The sequence below is a fragment of the Zophobas morio genome, unplaced genomic scaffold, assembly GCF_036711695.1.
Source record: "Zophobas morio isolate AGI-343-1 ecotype UQ-CSIRO unplaced genomic scaffold, CSIRO_AGI_Zmor_V1 ptg000007l, whole genome shotgun sequence".
Taxonomy (NCBI): Eukaryota; Metazoa; Arthropoda; class Insecta; order Coleoptera; family Tenebrionidae; genus Zophobas; species Zophobas morio.
In genome coordinates this window covers 10,078,060-10,100,394 of record NW_026972112.1, presented here as the reverse complement: position 1 = coordinate 10,100,394, position 22,335 = coordinate 10,078,060, and positions in this window count along the sequence as shown.

Here is a 22,335-nt window from a genome sequence, read left to right as displayed (position 1 = left end):
TAGTGACTTCGGTATCTCTAGAATAAATATTTTTAGATATTTAGGACTTTTATCATCTTTCCAATTTCTAAATATTTGGAATCTGTGGAATCTTCGGAATTTTTTGAAGCCCTTTTTTTAATTTTTTGAAATTCCCGAAATCTTTGTAGTCCTTAGAGTTTTTATCATCATTGAAAGCCTTAAAACCTTTGAAACGGTTAGAATCTTTGGGACTTTCACAACATTTGCAATCTTTCCACAAATTCGGTCAGAATTTTAGAATTGCTGTAATTCCTACAATTAACATTGTGCATATTTTACATTTATTCGGCAAAATTGTAAGATGGCATCATCGATTTAATTATTAAAGTAAATTGACTCATTTAATAAATTTTGCTTAATGATTTACCATGATTACGTTAACCTTAAAATATTTACAACATTTCGGAACAATCGGTTGTACAATTTCAAAGTTAAATTGTAAAATATTGTTATTCAGTTTTGAATTTTGTCCAAAAATTCTAGATGTCCAGGATGAAAATTCGACACGGATGCACACAGCACAAGTGCAGGAGATTCTTATTTTAACAAATTAAAAAACACTTTTTATTATAAATTTCCCATTGGGGGTGGGGATGATTAGGGAATTTTTAGTTAGCGTTGAACCATCTACATGATATTCCTAATATACATACATAATCTGAGAACAATCAATCCAGTAGTTTCAGAGATTACTTGTTTAATAAAAATGGATACAGATAGACCAATAGGCAGACAGACAGACAGACAGACAGACAGACAGACAGACGGACAGACAGACGGAGATGGGAGACATATCCACATTTTAAAAAAAATTATAAGATTTGATTTTGCCAGTTTTATTTTTTCATAAACTCTAACAGTTAAAATAAAAAAAAAGGTAAGGAAGCGTACGTTTTAAGTGAGTTTTTTCCATTACAAAATTTTATGATGACGTCATCTACATTTTCGCAAGGACACGTATGTCAATTTGGATAGATGTAATGTAATACCAAAAATAACAATACTCTATTGCCAAATTTTTTGGGAGCATTGAATGAGTCGTTCTTGATTTATTCAATAATATAGATTCTCATTCATTTTTTTTAGACACCCTGTATAAGTGATTCTAAAAAATATAAATGCATTCATAAACAACAGGTATAGATTCATAATATTTTACATATTTTAAATAGGTTATTTGACAAAATTTTGAGACGACGTCATCACTTTTTGGGGAGGGGGGTGGATGGATAAATTGTAATAACGATTTTCAATGCTTACGATGGCCTTAAACGCGTACGTGTAGCATTCGGTTTAACAGTTTCAAAATTAAATTACAATTTTTTTTTTTCAAAAAATCTGCACGTCTGAGGTAAAAACTTAAGGCAGATTCGTAAACCACAAGTGCAGGAATATCTTATTCTATGAAACTCGGGAAGTAATAAATAAAAAAACAATCGTGTGACTTGCTTACGAGACAACATGAAGAATGGGGCTTTAAAGAAACAGTAAATTTCTTTAATGAGAAAGTAATGTTGGCGTACTTTTTTGAAAAATCTGAAATTTTAAAGCCCCCGATGTTCTGAAGTGTATGTATGATGATACGATGATCTCAATGAACAAAAATCTTGGTTTAACTAAATGTATTAATTTTATCGCATTTTTGAAAAGCCAGAGCGTGGGATATCGCTTCAGTAAGGAAGAGAAGTTTCTTTAATTTGGTTGTAGAGTTTCTTAGGTTGATAATTATCCGAAGGCTTAAATTTCTTGATGTGACTTAGAATGCGAAATTATGTTGAGATATCCATGTCAATGATCCTTGTAATAAACTCTGGAAAACTATTTCTCTTATAAGAACATTGACATAGGAAATTGGTGAACCTATGCTTTTTCATTTGAGGGAATTTTTAGCTAGGCGATTATAACCTGAAGTCACGGCAGCTATTTAAAAACTGTGTTTAAACAGCAACGTTGTGTTGTCACTATTGTCAGATTAATTACAGGTTTGTCATATAAAGACAATGTAAAATTTTATTTCGTTGAAAACAGTCCTCCCTGATAGTTGACTGTATATTTTTCATTGTTTGGTTCATGTAAAAACAACTATTGATACTTATATTACTTCTGTAAATGGTTTACAAAACACTACAAGTTTAACAATATGATAATAATAATAATAATTTGTCAGAATATTGTTCACAGCCGCTTGAAAAAAGTGAAAATGTGAAAATGCGCGTATCTCTCCACCCAACGTGGAGAAACCGTCTCCGTTGCATCAACCCATCGGTCCTACATTCCAGCAGCACGTGAAGAAATCGTTTTGCAATTGGTACAAAGAACGACATGGCTCATGACTGCACGATTTTCCTCCAGTGATTATTTACCGTTCACGTTCGGTTGACAACATCCGTATGATGATAGGTTCGGACTCAATGTTGCAATGAAGGTAGATGAAACGGAGTACCGAATAAGCGGTTTGGAGGTAATGAGACGGTGTCGATTCCACAATCCACTGGGCAGAGTATCTCTAATGACAGCAATAAGACAGCATCGTTGGCACGCGTCCGCCCGCCTCACATCCATCGAGGAGAAACGCGGAAGTCAACATCCAACTTGTCATTAGTTGGGATCATTTGCGTGAGGTAATATCCGCGCAAGGAGTTTTCTAGTGCTCTGAGCTTCCGCACACTGCCGAATTTGGGGACCCGAGTAGTCGAGGAAGTTGCGTACGAGCGGCAATCTTCCTTCTGGTTATCTCGATGGAGATGGTACTCTAAAATTAGATTCTTTTTCCGGGACAACCTTGCTTTAAGCATAGCTTTTTGGTTATAAAAGTCTATAGTTTTTTTTTTTCATAAGGTACAGTGTGTGGAATTTTTTTTTTAACAAAGTAAAACAATAACTATGTAGTTAAGCAGTTTTTGTAAAAACAAATAATTAAAGTTCCCTCTTTACCAATCTAATTAGGGGCACCTAATCTCTTTCAAAAACAAAACACAATTCTGTCATATTATGTGGATGTCCCTAATATACTTTAACATATTAGAAACGACACAAGGGGCCCCTGAGATTCTTTTAAAGACAAAACATCAAGACCTCTGAGATTCTTTTTTAATTTATCAAAAATAAAATACAAGGAACCCCTGAAATTTTTTCACATACTATAAAAATGGCACTACGAACTCCTAAGACTTTTTCAACTGCTTATAAAAACAAAACACTACGGAACCCTAAGATTTTTTTTAAATTCTTTCGCATTCTAAAAAGAACAGATGTCCCCAAGTTTTGTTCAAAGTCTTTCAAAAACAATATACCAAGGGTTCTCGAGATTTCTTTTAATGTTTGCAATAGTAAAACCCAAGGAAATCTGAAGATCTTTCTCCTATTAAAGAAACACTAGATGCAACCAAGTTTCGTTCAAACTTTTCAAAAACAATACGCCAAAGGAGATTTTTTAAATTTTTGAAAAATAAAACCTAATACAGTCCATTCGGCATGAGACCATACATTTTGGGTAGGCAGCGATTTTTTTTAAAGAATTGAAAATAACGGTGCAAGACAACACAATCATTTACAACTTTTGTTGATACATTTTCCGCGTAAAATTAATATTAAAAAATTACGAACAAAAAAATATGAAAAACTAAGGGATGAAAAATGTTTGTAATTTCAATCATAGAGTTTTATTTCTTTCTTTTTGAGTTTATTTTATTTAATTTATACATCCTCACATTTGGCTTTGCACTGGTAAAACATTGATTTGAGAAAACTGTATCAAAGTTTTTCATCCCTAATTTTTCATATTTTTCTGCCCATCACGGTTACGGAGATAAATAGAAAAAACCAAATGCACTCTTCTTCTTTCTCAGCTTTATATTTACAGCCTACCACCCTATGACATCCATAAAAAATCGCTGTCTACCCAAAACATACGGTTGTCCCTTTTTTACACCGAATTTACTGGACTAACCTCTAACATTATTTTTCATATATTAAAAAAGACAGTAGGTCCCTAAGATCCTTTAGGCTTTCAAAAATAAAATACCAAGAGTCCCCAAGCTTTTTTTATTTTTGCAAAAATTAAACCCCCGCTACCTCTGTGCCACCATGGGCGGAGTCCGCATAGGTGGCGACAAAGTCAAAAATGCAAATTTAAAGCTGAACGGAAAAAATGTATTATTAGTACATGCTTAACTTCGATTGTTTATGTTTATACATCGAAAGAATGCGACGATTAAGCACCTATCAAGCAGCGATTATTATTAAGTTAGAATAAGCAAAACATTCAGAATATTATTTTGGATGAATAGCTGAAGTTATGTCAATTCTTATTTTATTATTATTAAAAATAGGCCAACGCAACAATATTGTATTCTCAAATTTTCATGAAAATGGGGTTAATTGTTGTTGATTTGATCATTAAAAAAATTGGTCTAAAGTTATTTAAACAAAACTTCACGCGTCCCCGAAATACAACAGACTCTTCGAAAAATTATAATTCAATCAAAGTTTTTGATAAGTTTAAATAAAAATATGTGTTGGCTTTTCATCCTTCGTCCTTTCGGTCCTTCGACCTTTTCGTCCTTTTCGTCCTTCGTCCTTTTCGTCCTTCTTCGTTTTCGTCCGTGGTCCTTTTCGTCCTTCGTCTTTTTCGTCCTTCGTCCTTTTCGTCCTTCGTCTGTTTCGTCCTTTTCGTCCTTCGTCCGTTTCGTTCTACGCTCTTTTCATACTTCGTCCTTTTCGTCCTTGTTTTTTTCGTCCTTCTCCCTTTTCGTCCTTCGTCCTTTTCGTCTTTCGTCCTTTTCGCCTTTCGTCCTTTTCGTCCTTCGCCTTTTATGTCCTTCGTCCTTTTCGTCCTTCGTCCTTCGTCTTTTTCGTCCTTTTCAACCTTCATCCTTTCCGTCCTTCGCCCTTTTCGTCTTTTTCGTCCTTCGTCCGTTTCGTTCTTCGCTCTTTTCATCTTTCGGCCTTGTTTTTTTCGTCCTTCCCTTTTTCGTCCTTCTCCTTTTCGTCCTTCGTTCTTTTCGTCTTTCGTCTTTTTCGTCCTTCGTCTGTTTCGTCCTTCGTCCTTTTCGTCCTTCTTCCTTTTCGTCCTTCGTCCTTTTCGCCCTTCGTCCTTTTTGTCCTTCGTCCTTTTCGTCCTTCGTCCTTTTTGTCCTTCGTCCTTTTCGTCCTTTGTCTTTTTTGTCCTTCGCCATTTTCGTCCTTTCCGTCCTTCGCCCTTTTCGTCCTTTCCGTCCTTCGCCCTTTTCGTCCTTCGTCTTTTTCGTCCTTCGTCCTTTTCAAACTTCGTTTTTTTCGTCCTTTTCATCCTTCGTCCTTTTCGTTTTTCGCCCTTTTCGTCTTTCGTCCTATTCGTCCTTCGCCCCTTTCGTCCTTCTTATTTTCGTCCTTTTTCATTTTCGTCCTTCATCCTTTTCGTCTTTCGTCCTTCGTCCTTTTCGTCTTTCGTCCTTCGTCCTTTTCGTCCTTCGTCCTTCGTCCTTTTCGTCCTTCGTCCTTTTTGTCCTTCGTCCTTTTCGTCCTTTGTCTTTTTCGTCCTTCGCCCTTTTCGTCTTTTCCGTCCTTCGCCCTTTTCGTTCTTTCCGTCCTTCGCCCTTTTCATCCTTCGCCCTTTTCGTCCTTCGTCTTTTTCGTCCTTTGTCCTTTTCGTCCTTCGTCCTTTTCAAACTTCGCTTTTTTCGTCCTTTTCATCCTTCGTACTTTTCGTTTTTCGCTCTTTCCGTCCTTCGCCCTTTTCGTCCTTTTCGTCCTTCGCCCTTTTCGTCCGTCGTCCTTTTCGTCTTTCGTCCTTTTCGTCTCAGTTGTGAAGTAGGCGCGCTAGCACTGGATTAGGGTGGCGTTATACACCTTCGTATCATGTGTCAAAAGAACAAGACAGATTAAAATAAATAATTTATTTAAATAATAAATTTAGATCATTTTAATTATTCAGTATAACGAGCGGACGTCATCAAGTTGTTGGTGGGGATAATTAGTCAAATTTTGGTTAGCGATATTCCTAATAAACATGCAAAATTTGACAACAATCGGTGCAGTAGTTTCGGAAATCATCTATTTAAAATCGACACATACGATTGACAACAGATCACAGACAAACGGAAACGCAAGGCCATTTTTTTCGTACCCAAGGGGTCATGCAAAGTCGAAAAAATAAGAAAGTAACCAGTCGCTCCATGAACCCTATTATCGTTTACGCTGGGAGAGTAAAAAATTGTGAGTCATGGGTTATTTGAAGCAGCGAACTTCGCGTTAATAGTTTAAAATTTTTACGGCGCGACCATCAACTTTAGCACACGACAAAACTCTGATTTTTTTGCAAAAATTGGAATGCTTATAATAAAAAATTAAGGCGGTTTCATAAACCATAAATTTAGGAGTACCTATGTTATTTTATAAATTTTAAATAGAGTTTACTAATTTCATCGGAGATTATCTAATAAAAATCGACAAAATCAACAGATGACAGACAGATGGAAATGGAAGACATATTGTTCAATATTGCAAGGGTCGCGGAACGTCTATAAAACATTCATCGGAGGGACCTTATTACAGTACTTACTACAAATTATTCAGAAATAAACCACAAGTAACCTTTTTTTAATGTAAATTAGGAGTCTCAGTTTTTCAAATTCTTGCAAAAACCACAAGGGACCTCCAAGATTATTTCAGTCTTAAAAAAAAACTATCGTGCAAATGGGTCTTTGATAATAACTCGTATAAGTTAAAATTAAAAAATTTGTGTCATAATTATGAAAACTAATTTTTTTATCTCGTTCCACTTCTATGAAATTTATCAAAACTTACATCCACTTACATCTAAAGATGTTGTGTCTTGGGTATATGATATGTTATTGCTGATGAAGTGCTGACAAAAGCGGAGACGGAGACCAAATCATGTCTTATGGAGACGTTTTGTTTACACCGTTCCCATGGAAACCGTGCGTCTAGTCGTGGTATTCGGCTGGAATTTAGTCCTGTTCCGACAGTGTCCATTAGCAGTAACTCAATTGCGGGTTTTAATTTTTATTCTGCGCGACTGAAATTGTTTGATTTTAAATAAAAATAATGAAAAATATTTAATAAAAAATTGTCCTCTGTCGCAACGGTAGAATGTTAGTGAAAAATTTTAGGGAGAGCTCCCCCAATTTATTAATAAAAAAAAGTGTTCGTGGCAAAACGACAGACTTTCATAGATATTTTAATAGACTTAATAAATATTTGTGGATGTGCGGTTGTGAGAAAAATAATAAATTGTTTTTTGTGTCCTCAGTAATGAGTTAAAACGATCTCCTTGGATTAATACTGGCGTGGATGATCTATGGCACGAAAGTATGTGGACAAATATTTTTTTACTTTTATTGAATGTAGGTATTTTTGCATTTATTTCCGTCACACAATTTCGTCTATTAATTGGTCATAACAACCGGTTTTATATCTTCATACTTAACTCATCATCATCAATCAAATTGTGTCACCCCATTTCAAAAGGTCACGAGCCGCCACTGTTAAAAATAATAGTTAAACAAAGCAATTATTGAAACCAAAAGTCAAAATTAAAACGTATTATATTATTAATTAAATTTTTACAATTATTGATTTTAATAAATTAGTGTAATTACAGTAATTAATTATTAAATTCCAGGTAAACAAGCATACTATAGGTGTGTTTCAAGTGAGTTTTTCTTAACAAATTTGTTTAGTGACGTCATCCAAAATTCCATAGCAACAAATATATAAATTTGGGTAGTAGGTACACAGTAATACTAACAGCAATATCACTGCATTCTCAGAATTTCAAAACTCTGAGATAACCCGTTTTTGATGTAATCAATAAAATAAATCGTTCATTAATTTTCTTCTGAGACACCTTTATAAATAAACAATTCTAAAAATTATAAATGCCCTGACAAACCACTAAAGTAGATTCATAATATTTTGGAGTTTTAAACAGGATTTATTAAGACAATTTTGAGATGACATCGTTAAGTTTCTAAAAAAATATCTATTCCATAAGTACAGAAGCGTGAGCCATCGTAAGGATGAATTTTGATAAAACGTTTGGCCTTAATTTGTCATATTTTAATGAGTGTTAGATACACCATAGTAATTTACTTAAAAGTATTCACATATGACATACATGTTTAAAACAGACTGTATAATGCGTCAAAATTTTTCGAGTGTTAGTTGAAAGATAACGAAAAACCAGAAGACCAAACCAGCGTTCTTACATTGTGGCAGAACATATCGTCCGAAAGAGTAATTCAAAGAATTTCTGAAGATAATGGTCGCAATTTGTCCATTCCTGCGCTTCAATCATCCTCCGCAGCTCTTCCCAAAGCCCGATTTAGACGAAACAACCTGTGTGAGAAAGTGCTTTCGCATCGCGCCCATCCAATCGTGAAAACGCCCATAAATACCGGCAATAAACAACATGGGCACCACAAAGTCCCGTTCGTCCGCGGACAAATTATGCGGTTTGGTCCATCGATGCGAAAAACGGAACATCCATAATCAATTAAAACGGCTTAGGCGTCGTGCGTTGCGCAACCCGCATACGCGAAGAGTGCGCGTTGCGCAACCGAAACGCGCCAAAATCGAGCGTTTGCGTAACGCAGCGCTGGCTCTTCTGATCGAATTGGGAAACGCCATTGGTTATGCAGCGTGTGCCCTCATCACAAAATAAAAGAGCAGGAGCTGCGGAGGACCCATTGAATACAAAGCAGGAGAGTTTGAAGACCTGTGAGAGGTATTCATGCGGTGCTTAAAAACGCTGGAATAACAGAGATAACAGCAATGAAGAGCGACCATAACGCGCGCTTGGACGATGACCTCATTACAAGTTCAATGATACTAATTATCATCGGAACAAATAATCTCGTTACGAAACGCTCAATTTGACACCTGGGTTTCATAAATCGGACCGAATATGGGACGCAGGTTGATGGTGCAGAAATTGTGCTGGGCTTGCGAGGTCGCCGGAAGACGCCGGACGATATACTCAGAACGTTGCTTTTGTAGCCACGAAAATTTTAGCACCCGGTGACTTGACGCTCTCATGCCAGAGTAGTAGTTGTATTAAAAAATAAACGAAAAATACTGAACAAAAAAAATTTAGATAAACAATAAATATAAGATAAACAATTCCCAAGTGTAAATTGTCACCTGTCATCTGTTGACGATTTTAACAGACAGATAATCTCCCAAACTAATGGACAGATTATTATGAAATTGTATGTACCTATATTTTAGGAATATTCAACATTTAGCCTGAACTTGTTTGATCACCCCCACCAACAATTTGTCGAAGTCATCTCAATTTAAAAAAAAAATCATCAGAATTGAGACAGGGCGGGTGGGCGGGGCTTATATTTTAGAAATATGAATTTTGCAGTTATGGGGCGGAGCCTAGTTGCAAAATCGACATTTCCTTATACAAATTTTCCATTTTAAACATGTTTTAAGTTTCATGTTGTGAAAAGCAGTCTACATATATTAAATCAAAAAGGCAAAATGTAAGGCCGCCCACCCGCCCTATCTCAATTGTGATGATTTTTTTTATTCGTCGTGAACCAAGAGGGCAGAGCTTAACTGCAAAATACTTCTTTCTTTACAAGAAATTAAAAACATGTTTTTGAGTATCGTGTTGTTCAAAAAAATATACCATGTACATTAAGAAAAAAGGCAAAATATAAACAACGCCCACCCACCCCATCTCAATTGTGATGTTTTTTTTTTGATATTTTTAGAAACTTGGAACACGTTTAAAATGGTAAATTTTTGTAAGGAAATATGGATTTCGCAATTACGCTCCACTCCCAGGTCTTTCAACGAATGAAAACTTCATTACTGTTTAGATCAGGGCAGGTATGGATGGGACTTGATCTTTGACTTTAATTTTTTCTTAATATACGTAGTATTCTTTGAATAACACGATACTCAAAAACATGTCTTACATGGTAATTTCTTGTCGATAAATAATAAGGATTTTGCAATTAAATTCCGCTTCTTTGGCTCTCGACGATTAAAAATAAAATCATCATAATTAGGGCGGGTGGGCAGGGCCTATATTTTACTTTTTTTCTTAATATATGTAGTCTTCTTTGCAGAACACGAAACTTAAAACATATTTAAAATGGTAAATTCTTGTAGACAAATATGAATCTTGCAATTAAGCCCCGCCTCTTGATCGGACAACGAATGAAAAATTCATCACAACCGAGAACTGAGATCGGGGCGTGTATAGGTGGGGCCTAATCTTTGACTTTATATTTTTTAAGTATACATAGTATTCTTGGAAACAACACGATACTCAAAAACATGTTTTTAAATTCTCGCAGAGAAATAAGGATTTTTCAGTTAAACTCCGCCTTCTTGGCTCACGATGAGTAAAAAAAATCATCACAATTGAGATAGGGCGGGTGGGCGGGGCTACATTTCGCCTTTTTTTTCTCAATATGTGTAGACTTATTTCTACAACAAGAAACTTAAAACACGTCTAAAATGGTACATTTTTGTAGTAATCAACTTAAATCCTCCACTTTTCTTCTACAACCCCTTTAAATACGGCAAAAGTTGAACACCAAAGTTACTATCAGTCACTACCTCCGTGCTACCACCCTATGACACCCGAAATACACGGTTGTCATTTTTTAAACGCCGAATTTACTGGACTGTCATCAGTATTCCCTTATTTTCGACATTTAGATTTTTGAAAAAAAAAAGTCAAAATTATAAAGTAACATTTTACAATTGAACTTAAAAGCCATAAAACCGAACTTGATGACGTTACCTATCTCAAAATTTTACTGAATAAAACCTACCTAAAGTGCACAAAATACTATGTCTATATTTGTGGTTTAGCCGTGCCTTTTTTCGTTTGTTTGTCGCTTTTTGTGCCAATTTTTTAGGCTTATTTTTGTCAACTTTTCTTATGTCGTCTTTTTTCTTTTTTGAAGCATTCTCTTAATCTCCCTTTCTCTAGTTGCATTTTTTTGTTGCCTTTATTTGTCGCATTTTTCGTAGCTCTTTGTCGGTTTTTTGTATTTTTTGGTCCCTTTTTTTAATCGCCTGTTTTCGCTAAGCCAAAATATATATTTTTGTTTTGTATATTCTACATTCAGCTTTTTTGTTTTTAGAAATGTTCGTATCATAAAGACCTGAAGATGGCTAATAATTAGCCGAAATCAGTCGTACCTAGCAATTAATAAAAGAAGATTCTGAATATAAAATTTAAAATAAGAAATATAAACATTATATTGGGTCAGGATGGTCATTATTATAACCATCTTTGTAGTTTTTGTCCCCTTTTTGCCGCTTATTTTTGTTGTCCTTTTTTTTCACCTTTTTTTTGTTGCTGCTTTTTGTCGTCTTTTTTATTATGTTTTTGTGCCTTTTTTGTGACTTTTTTTTACTGTTTACTGTTGTTCTGACCATTTTTTTGTCGTTTTTACTTTTCGAGCGTAAGCCAGGGAAGTATTGTAGTAGGATCCATCCGTTGAACGACTACTTTAATGTTTTCTCGACGTTTCATGACCCATAGAACACAAAAAATAGATTTTTCTTTTCCCTCTGTCTGTTGTTTTCCATCGTCTGTGTTGATATTTATTTAATTATCGTCAAATTTTATAAGTACTTCAGAAATATCGGGTAGATGGTAAAATGCTAGCCAAAATTTGTCTAATAATTTCGGAGGCTTCTACGGTTGAAATCAATACATGATCGTTTTCCGGGTTGGAACCGTGAAAATTGAGTTTTTGGGCTCAACGTTTCGCACACTCTCGTAAATGGCATCTTCAGGAGCAGGGTTAACAATAAGGCAAAAGAGCACGGTAACTCGGTATGCCAACCATACCAAAGGCGAAACTCTTTTTGGGTTTCTCAATTTACACAGTTCGAACCCGGAAAACGATCATGTAAAATTTATTTAATCGTCCCCACCAAAAAAATTGATAACATCACTTCAAAATTTTGCAATTTAAATTTTATAAAATAACATATCGGGTCTATCGGACGACTCGTTACTTTTACGTTTTCTCGACGTTTCATGACCAGTACTAAAAAATAGGTCTCCTGTTTCTGATTTTTATTTTTTATTATACAGATAATCTCCGAAACTACTGAACCGATTATTATTGTCAAATTTTGTATTTATATTAGGAATTACACCTAGTTGATAAAACTCCAAATAAAATTTTCCTAATCATCTCTACCAACCACGTGTTGACATCCCTTCAAAATTTCGTATATAACTTAAATTTCGTAAAATAGTACACTCCTACACTTGTACTTTATAAATACTCCCTGTATTTGATTATTATTATTATTATTAGTTGTTATTGTTTAAAAACGTTCTTGTACCTTAGTCACTTTAGTCTGAATTGTAGGTGAAAATTCAGGGGTTCGAATCCACTGCGTTTCTATTTTTTTTTGTTTCAAATCGAGAAACGTTCACCCCATTTTCTCGAAAATGTATGAATACGATAATGTCACCCCCGCCTATATTTAATAATATTAAATAATAAGTATCACAATAACAGCTCTTCACCCAAAATAATATTCGGGCCGTTTTGCTCTATTGTAGCTTAATTAACTGATCAGTCCTCTGTTTTCAGCAGACATAATCAATCAAATTTCGTTTTCTTTTAAGACAAATGCTTACGGCCGCCGATCTAAACGTGCTAATCATCGAGTTCTTTGGAAGTATATACATAAACATTCGAAGTTAAGCACGGTAGTATTACTGAGAGGAGGTTTTTCCCGTGGAATATCTACCTTAAATACATTTAATATTCTCCGCCGCCTTGGAATTTTCGCCCCCAAGGCACAGGGGCTGTGGTAGTGTTATTTACGCGACAGGTTTTTAATTTATAAAGGTTATCTCAAAACAAACATCGAAAAATCAATTTTTTCATATTTTCCAAGAATCGCATTTCTGAATGCTTGAGAAATGAGGGAAGTTCTATCTGAAGAACTTTAGAGCGGTTTTTATGTTGAGTTTTTTTGTCGTTTTTCTTGTTGCTTCTTTTTTTATCCTTGCTAAAAATTATCGACGTCATGGCAAAATTTTATAACTAAGTAAAATTCACTTGAAACACAGGCATTGCATCTTTCTTAACCTATAGTTTAATAATTCCCACGTATTCTTAATTTTTGACTTGCAGCCGTTACTATGAAAAATAAAATTCGCAAAATTAAATTCGATAATTTATCTGAGAAAACTGGGGTTCTTTAATTGAAGGTACTTCTGTTTGAATAACTTTAGACCAATTTCTTTTACTATGTGTTTTACTTTTTAAAGAAATTCTTTGTCACCTTTTTACATTAACTATTGCTGGAACAAATTTTAACGTTTATCTAAGAACCTAAACTTGTTTCATTCATTGGCTATGCTGCAGGGTCTCGGGAAGTTCTCTTCAAATAACTTTAAACCCATTTTTACGACAGAGAATCACACACCGCAGATACTGCACCCATATTCCCACTATCGCCCAACGGTACTGCACACAACACCCATAAATCTAAATTTAGTGTCCATCTAAACCATTTGTGGTTGGAAATTTAAGACGCAAGTTATTCCTATAACCGCATCTTGATACCTCACCAATTTTTGGTTAGGTTTGATTTGTGGCGTCCGAAATTTAACAGTTTCTTCGTTCGTTGCCTCTACTTCGAGCCAAATCTGCGACTTTTATTAAGCTGTCAAAAGTAATGAAGCAATCAGAGTATTGAAAAAGTTGCAAATTGCGGGGCCCTGGAGGTTTCATGATCGCCGTTTTCTTGTATTTACGAAATAATGATACTCGTTTCGGGTCTGGTAGTGAAATACATATGTATGAGCTGGTAAAAATATGTAATTTGTTACAGAAATAAAGCAGTTTGAGGGTAATTTATACAATGTTTGTCAGTTGCACACACAGTTTTTTCGTTAATTTAAGTAGTTAAAGCAGATACTGAAAAATTCTTATTAGGTAAATATAAATTATGAAGAAGCTTATGTTTTTTGGAGAGTGCAGTTATTTGGGAATTGAGAGCACACTTATTGATCTCAGTTTGACCATGAACTTAACGTTATAAAAAATACATCTAGCACTCAATACATACCGCGTTTGGTTTTAAGTGATTGTATACCCTTTGATTGGAAACAAAATTTATGTCGTCCATTATCTCAAAATCGACATTTGAATAAAGCGAACGTAAAAATAATAGACAAATAACACTTTCAACCATAAACAAATGGTGGCAATATATTTTCATCAGGGATTCCATTTAATTTGATTTATTATTTTACATTTGTCACAGCATTACAATCAGACAGTGCATTCCAAAACGGTAAAATAATAAGATTATCGTAAAAATAATAATAATAATAATAATAATGTTTACTTGTGCTACCCAATCATTGAAATTAGCGAACAGATTATTGTCAAATTTTATATGCATCTTTGGAATATAGTGTAATTGGTAGAACACCAACCAACATTGGTCTAATCATCCCCACCAACAATTTAATGACGTCACCAAAAATTATGGCATAGTAAATTTTCTGAGTAAATAAACAAATCAAAATTTACAATATTTTGAAAAAGTTGCAAATGTTCGACCAATTGACCAAATTCATTTTGGAAAATATGGTTATTTATAATAACATCAGTATTTAATACATGTCCGCACACATTTTGAATTTATAAAGCAGCAAAATTGAATATCGCATGGATCTTGTTTGTGCGATTATCCTTCGGCGCCTGACCCTTGCTGGATGTAGCACAAGCGTTCGATTACTCATGCCCATTGTTGCGATCTTCCTCCTCACCCACTTTATGCCCATCACGTCTCTTCCAGTACCAGCTAATAAAGTAAGTTATGGCGACCGCAAATTTCTCTCCTCATGTGTCAATCAGGTGTTGATTCGGTGAGTAATTTAGAGGCGGTGGGGAAGCGAGGGGGAATCTGGACGTCGTCGAGTTCCATGGAGAAGAGGATATAGCGCTCTGGCCAAGATACCTGCACGTCCAACGAGCGGTCGATCTCTCCCAGGCCTCTGCATATTGATTAGTTTTGCTCAGGTCAAAACGCTACTCGAAATTATGAGACATGCTAGGAGCTGATCTGAAACGAATAGAATTTTCTTGCGCGGTGCTGGAAATGAAGGGGCAGAGGGTGAATTTGGCTGCTTTGGGGGCGGATTTTGGAGATGTGGCTGTGGGTGGGTTGAGGTCGTCGTTAAGGTTCAACGAATTGAGGAATTGGGTCCAAGCAAACAGAATTATGCGTACGATTCCACTGCATTATTAATTATTATCAACTTCAAATACTAAACTTGATGATAAATTAGATACTCTGTCGTCTGTCGTCTGGTGGTGATTTTAGTAAACATATAATTTCCGAAATTAGTGGACTGATGGTTATAAAATTTTTGATTTATGAATCCCCACTAACAAATTAATTACATCAACTCAAAAATTTGCGAAGTAAATCCTACTCAATTATTATAAAAGTGGTTATTAGGCCGTCTTTATTTTCTACCTTCAATGTTTCGATTTTTGGAAAAATATTAAAATTTGAAAGCAATATTTTACCTAGAAACTATAAAATGGACTCCTCCGAATTCTCTAAATATTTTAAAGTTGTTGTAAACACTGTAAAGATTGCATCATCTCAAAAATTTGCAGGATGATATGTACCTAAATCTTATCAAAAAAACACAAAATACCATTTATTGTATGTAATTTTTTGTCCCCAGCGTAAGCTAAGGAAGTATTGTAATAGGGTCCATACGGTGAACGACTACTTTCATGTTTTCTCCACGTTTCATAACTCCTAGAATACGGAAAAATAGGTCCCCGGTTTCCGTCTGTCTGATGTCTTTTGGTGATTTTATTAGAGAGATAATCTTCGGCATTACCGGTGGATTGTAGTAAAATTTTACAATGTATGTTACGAATATCGTGTAGATAGTAAAACACTTAGCAAAATTTCTGTAATCCACCCCATCAACAATTGGATGACGTCACGTCCAAATTTTGCATAGTAAGTGCCATCTAAATTTTATAAATTACCATACTCCTGCACTTGTGGTTTATGAATCTGTCTTAATTTTTTACCATATAAGAAGATCGTCAATGAACAAATAAACAACAGCGGTCCAAAATTAGACCCTTGAGTAACGTTAGATGTTGAGACATATTGTTGTGATTTATAACCTTATAGGAGATATATGTAATTAAGTCTATCTGATATGATGCTACAAAAACTAGGAATGATGGTCTAAAGCCCAAGAAACTAACTTTATCCAACAGAATTCGATGATCCGCATTATGAAAAGCAGTTGTTAACGTAGGTATAGGAGTTTTTATAAAATAAACAAGCTGGATTTATTGGCCTGTACTTCAGGAACGACCAAAGTTAGTCACTTTTTGGTCACCTTTTTTAGTTCTCGAGCGTGAGTTAAGGAAGTACAGTAGAACTCTGTTATAACGTCCTTCACATAAAACGAACTCCTGCTTTTAACGAACGGATTTTTTGGTCCCGTCTAAATGCCCATCTAAACAATGCATTTTTTAATCGCATACAACGAACACCGGTTTTAACGAACACCTGTTTATAACGTACGAAAATCTATAACCATACTGCTTATAACGAACTGTTGAACATAAGATCGGCTTTAAACTTCCTAGAAACAATTCCAGACGGAACACAACAACATCCGGAATGTAGCAGTCAGTTGTGTTTTAACTTCGTTAAGACAATGACGCTTAATAACAGAAAAAGACTTTCGTTAACTTTGTCTACAAAATTACATATACATAATTGAAAAACCAGAAAGAGGTGCCTTTAATGTTGACCTCTGCAAAGAATTTCACCTATCCAAATCCACTGTGTGAACAATATGGGGACAACGAGAAAAGATCCGATCTGCAAACTCTAGTAAGAATTTGAAAAAACTTAAGCGGCTTTGTGAACCGGTGAGGAAAGACATAGATGGTGCTCTTCTAAAATAGTTTAGCCAGCAAAGAGCTTATAATGTTCCAGTAAGTGGAGAAGTTCTTCGGCAGAAAGCAGAAGATCTTGCAAAAGTCGCTGACAATTCACTAGGTGAGAAGATTTTCAGAAAGGACTATAGTTGTTACAAATAGGATGTAAAAAACACTACTTATGAGAGTTAAGCATACCAGACTTTTTGAAAAAATAAAATTACATATTTAAAACTTTTTTTGTGCTGAACAATCTAGTTTATTACATCTTTTTTAAAGTTAGTGTTCAATAGCATATAAAACACAAATTTCTTTGGTTATACTTTTAGTACGTACAATCGTTTATTACGAACACGAATTGCTGCCCGTAGGTCGTTCGTTATATCAGAGTTGTACTGTATTGTAATAGAGTCCATGGAACGACTTGCTACTTTCATGTTTTCTCGACGTTTCATTACTTCAAGGGTACGAAAAAATAGGTCTCTCGCTTTCGTCTGTCTGTCTCTCTGTCTGCCTGTCTGCCGTCTGTCGTCTGTGTTAATTTTTATCAGACAGATAATCCTTGAAACTACCAGACTGATTATCTTGTATGTTCGTCGCCTCAGAACTTGTTTGATCCACAGACCGGAGCGCGCTCAAGCCAATGTCGACTCTAAGCGTTTAGAATTTCTGCGGGAAATAGTTATTATTTCGATGCTTTTATTTACAAACTTAATATCACAAAATTGAACAATCCAATAATTGAAAAATCGAAACATCGAAGAACTGAAAACTCGAGAAACCGAAAAACCTAAAATTTTAAAAATTGAAAAATTAAAATATTGAAAAGTTGAAAATTTCAGAAATCGAAGTACAAAACAGTGTAAAAAATTCAAAAACCTAATGTTTAATAAAGGAAAAATTGAAAACCCAAAAAGTAAAAAGTCGAAAAATCCAAAATTCCAGAACTCGAAAAGTCGAAATACTGAAAACTCCCAAAACTGAAATATTGCAAAAATTGAAAATAAAACAATTGAAGAATTGAAAAATTGAAAAATCACAAAATTCAATGAAATATCCAAAAATTGGGAGATAAAAAAATTGAAAAATTAGGAAATCGAAAAGTCGAAACAGCAAAGTCGAAAAATCACAAACTTAAAAATCGAAAAATTGAAAAATCAAAAACTTGGAAAATCGAAACCTTGAAGAAATGAAGAACTGAAAAATCGAAACTTCGAGAAGTCGAAAATTGGGAAAATCAAAAAATAGATTACATAATTGAGAGATCGGAAAAATGGCAATTCGGAAACGTCAAAATTTGAAAAATGAAAATATCGTAAAATTGAAAAATGGAGAAATCGAAACATCAAAAAATCAATAAAATAAAAATTCGAAAATCGAAAATTTAAAAACCGAAAAACTGAAAAATCAAGAAATCGAAACATCGAAAAATCGAAATATCGAAAAATTCAAAAACTGAGGCATCGAGAAATCGAAAATTTAAAAGATCGAGAAATTGAGGAGTCGCAAAGTCGGGAAGTCGAAAAATCGAAATATTGATAAACCGAAATAGGCCAAAATCGAAAAATTGGGAAGCTGAAAATGGAAAAATTGATAAATCCAGAGATTGAGCTACCAAAACATCGAAATATCCCAATCTCGATAAATCGAGATCTCAAAAAATTGAAAAATCGAAAATTAAAAATTCGGAAAATTGAAAAATTAAAATATAGAAGAACTGAAAACTCGCGAAATTAAAAAAACCTGAAGTTTAAGAAACGAAAAACTGAAAATCCGAAGAATAAAAAATCTAAAAATCCAGAAGTCGAAAAATCGAAAAGTCCAAGAATCATAATACTGGAAAATCCCAAAACTGAAAGAAATATCTAAAAGTTGAGAAATTAAAAAATTGGAAAACTGAGAAATCGAAAAACCAAAAAAACAAAGTCGAAAAATCGAAGAAGTGAAGAACTGAAAAATCGAAACTTTGAGAAGTCGAGAAATGGGAAAATCAAAAACAAATTAATAATTGCGAAGTCGGAAAATTGAAAATAATAGTAACGTCAGAATTTGATTTGAAAAATAGAAATACTGATGAACTGAAAAATCAAAAAATCGAGAAATCGAAAGAAATCCAAACTCAAAAAATCAAAAAGTGAAAATTCGAAAATCTAAAATTTAAAAATCGAAAAACTGAAAAATCGAGAAATCGAAACTCAAGATTTTAAAAAAGAAAAATCGAATAACTGAAAAAAAAAACTGAGAAATCCAAAAATCGAAACATCGAAAAATTCAAAAACTAAGACATCGAGAAATCGAAAATTCAGAGGATCGAGAAATCGAGGAGTCAAAAACCGAGAAGAAAAATTTGAATTGAAAAATGGATAAATCGAAAAATTAAACAATCGAAACATCGAAACATCTGAATACGATAAATCCAAAAATCAAAAAATTGAAAAATCGAAATATTTAAAAAAAGAAAATTGAAAAATTAAAAATTTAAAAATTTGGAAAATTGAAAAATTAAAATCGGTATAGAACAACTGAAAACTCGAAAAAATTGAAAACATCGAAAAGTTGTAAAATTGGAAAGTCGAAGTAATGAAAAGTTCCAAAACTGAAAAAAAATATCCGAAAAATTGAGAAATTAAAAAATAGGAAAAGTAACAAATCGAAACTAAAAAATCAAAGTCGGAAAGCTTCAAAAAATTGTAAAATAAAAAAACCTGAAAAATCGAAAAATTAAAGAATTGAAGAAAATCGAAAGTTCGTGAAAATGAAATGGGAAAATAAAAAAAGTAGATTAGTTCAGAAATCGGAAACCAAAATATTTAAAACTGTAAAATTGAAGAGGACAAAAATCAGAAATCTCAATAGCGTATTTAGAAACCACAAGTTCAGGACTGCTACTTTTTAACATTTAAATAACATTTATTCGACAAAATTGTAAGATGACATCAACCATAAACGGAGGATCTAAAATTTAAACTACATCTACTATTGTAAAATTTGGAGATTACGTCTTTTCATTGTTGGCGACAAATTTTGGTGAGGGTTTTACCATTTGATAATACAATTTGGGAACATTAGGTATGTATTAAATCGTTAAGATGTTCAAGAACTTTGTTCACTTATTCGTTGTAAAGTTCGACCAGATGGTCGAAACAAGTTAGTTCTTCGTAGTGAATGTAGCACTAACGAAACTCGGCTTATAAATAAGTCGTTAGAGTCGATATTGGTCTGCGTGCGCTCTGATCTGTAGATCAAACAAGTTCTCAGGCGACGTGTTAGGAATATCATGGACGGTAAAACGCCACCAAAAATGTGTATAATCTTCCCCACCAACAATGGAATGTTGTCGTCAAATTTTACAATAGTAAATACTATTTAAATTTTATAAAATAACATACTCCTGCACTTGAGGTTTATGAACCCGTTTTGAATTTTTCCCAAGATTTTTGGAAAAAAAAACATTTTACAGTTTAACTTTGAAGTTGTAAACCTGAAAGTTCTGAAATCTTGCAACGTTTTAAGGTTTTCGGAAGTATAATAAATCGTTAATCAAAATTACTACCAAAAATTGATCATCTTACAATTTTGCCGATTGAATGTTAGGAGTAGGTATTTAAATTTTATAAAATAATATACTCCTGCGCATGTGGTTTATGGATCCGTGTTTAGTTTTTACTCCATACATCCAGATTTTTGGAAAAAATCAAAATTGCATACCTATTGTTTTACAATTTAATTTTAGAAACGGAAAACCCAATGATAAATCGTTAATGAAACTGTATCTTTATAAATATGATGAGTAAGTATACTTGTGATTTATCACTGCATTTACATTTTTTAGAATTGTTTATACAGAGTGACTCAAAAAAATTAATGAATCACAACGTCATCACAATTTTTTTTAAAGAAAAAACTCATTTGAAACACGCATAGCACGCTTCTTTACATTTACTTTAACATTACATGCATATATTTTCTAATTTATAGGAGTTCTCATAAAAAATATAAAATTCGCAAAATCAAGGGTGAGAAAAGTTCTGTCGAAATAACCTTCGAATATTGTTTTTACTTTAACCAAAAAATCACAAAATCAAATTTTATAATTTTTCAAAGAAGTGGAATTTCCTGGACTGTTCTTCAGGGGTGAGGGAAATTCTGTCTAAACAACTTTGGACCAATTTTTTTAACTTTTTTTGTCGCCTTTTTTGTAGTCGATTTTGTCGCTGTTTATTCATTTTTTCATCGCCTGTTTTCTTGTTTTTCTTTTCGTTTTTTTTGTTGCCCTTTTTTCTGTTTGATAGCTTTTTTGTGTCGCTTTCATTTGGCTCGTTTTTTTTTTCGCATTTTTTTGACACATTTGTAATGTCTTTGATGACGTTTCGGTAATCTTTTTATTTTCGCATTTTTTCCAGTTTTCTTTGTTTCTTTTTTAACTCCCTTCATTTAACTACTTGCATTTTGTTGGTAACTCTTTTGTTGTCTTTTTTTTTTCGTTTTTTTTGTCCCATTTTTGCACTCGTCTTTAATCGCATTTATATCATCGCTTTTTTGGTTGTCTTTTATTTGTTTCCTTTTTTATAGCCTTGTTTGGTGCTACTTTTCGATTCTTTCCTTTTTTTATCATTTTTGTCACTTTTTATATAGTGCTTTATTTGTCGCCATTTTTTTATTTCTTTTTTGTTTATTTTTTTGTCAACAGTGACACAAAGTTAACAAAAACAGCGAGCAAAATTTGTGAAATTAACCGGTCTCCGATTAAAAATTTAGTGGAAAAGATGTCAAGATATATGAAGTGGAAAAACCAAACCTAATTCACTATGAATCAATCACTGGCTACAGACAATGGCTTAAAAAAATGTTATCGTCATAATCTTTGACGTCTTCCGATTTCTATCTTCGGTCTTTCTTGGGAATGCCTACAGCTCTTTTCGCGAATTTTTGATCTTTAATTTGCATATCTATACCCTCTTTCTAATTTTTATAGATAATATTAGTAACTCAAAGATTGTTTTTTAAAAATAACGTATTTTACAAAAAAAAACAAAATATTCAGTTAGCCATTCTGCATGCTGTTTAATATCTACAAAATTCTAAATTTAATCAGCACAGTATGTACTTAGGTATATATTATGTGTTAGAAAAACATATACCTATCCAATTTCAGGAAAATTGGTGAATCCTGAAATTTTCAATAGTTTATGTCAGATTGCATACCGATAATTTTTTTAGTGTTCCGAGTGATCGTAGAGAACGAGGGGCATCTAAAAAAAATTACCACAGGTAATCTGACATGGTTGGGGTATATTTTGGCCGATTGTTTCGCAGAGAAAATGCTTCCAGAGCGTTAAAATGATATTTTTATTGGTTCTTG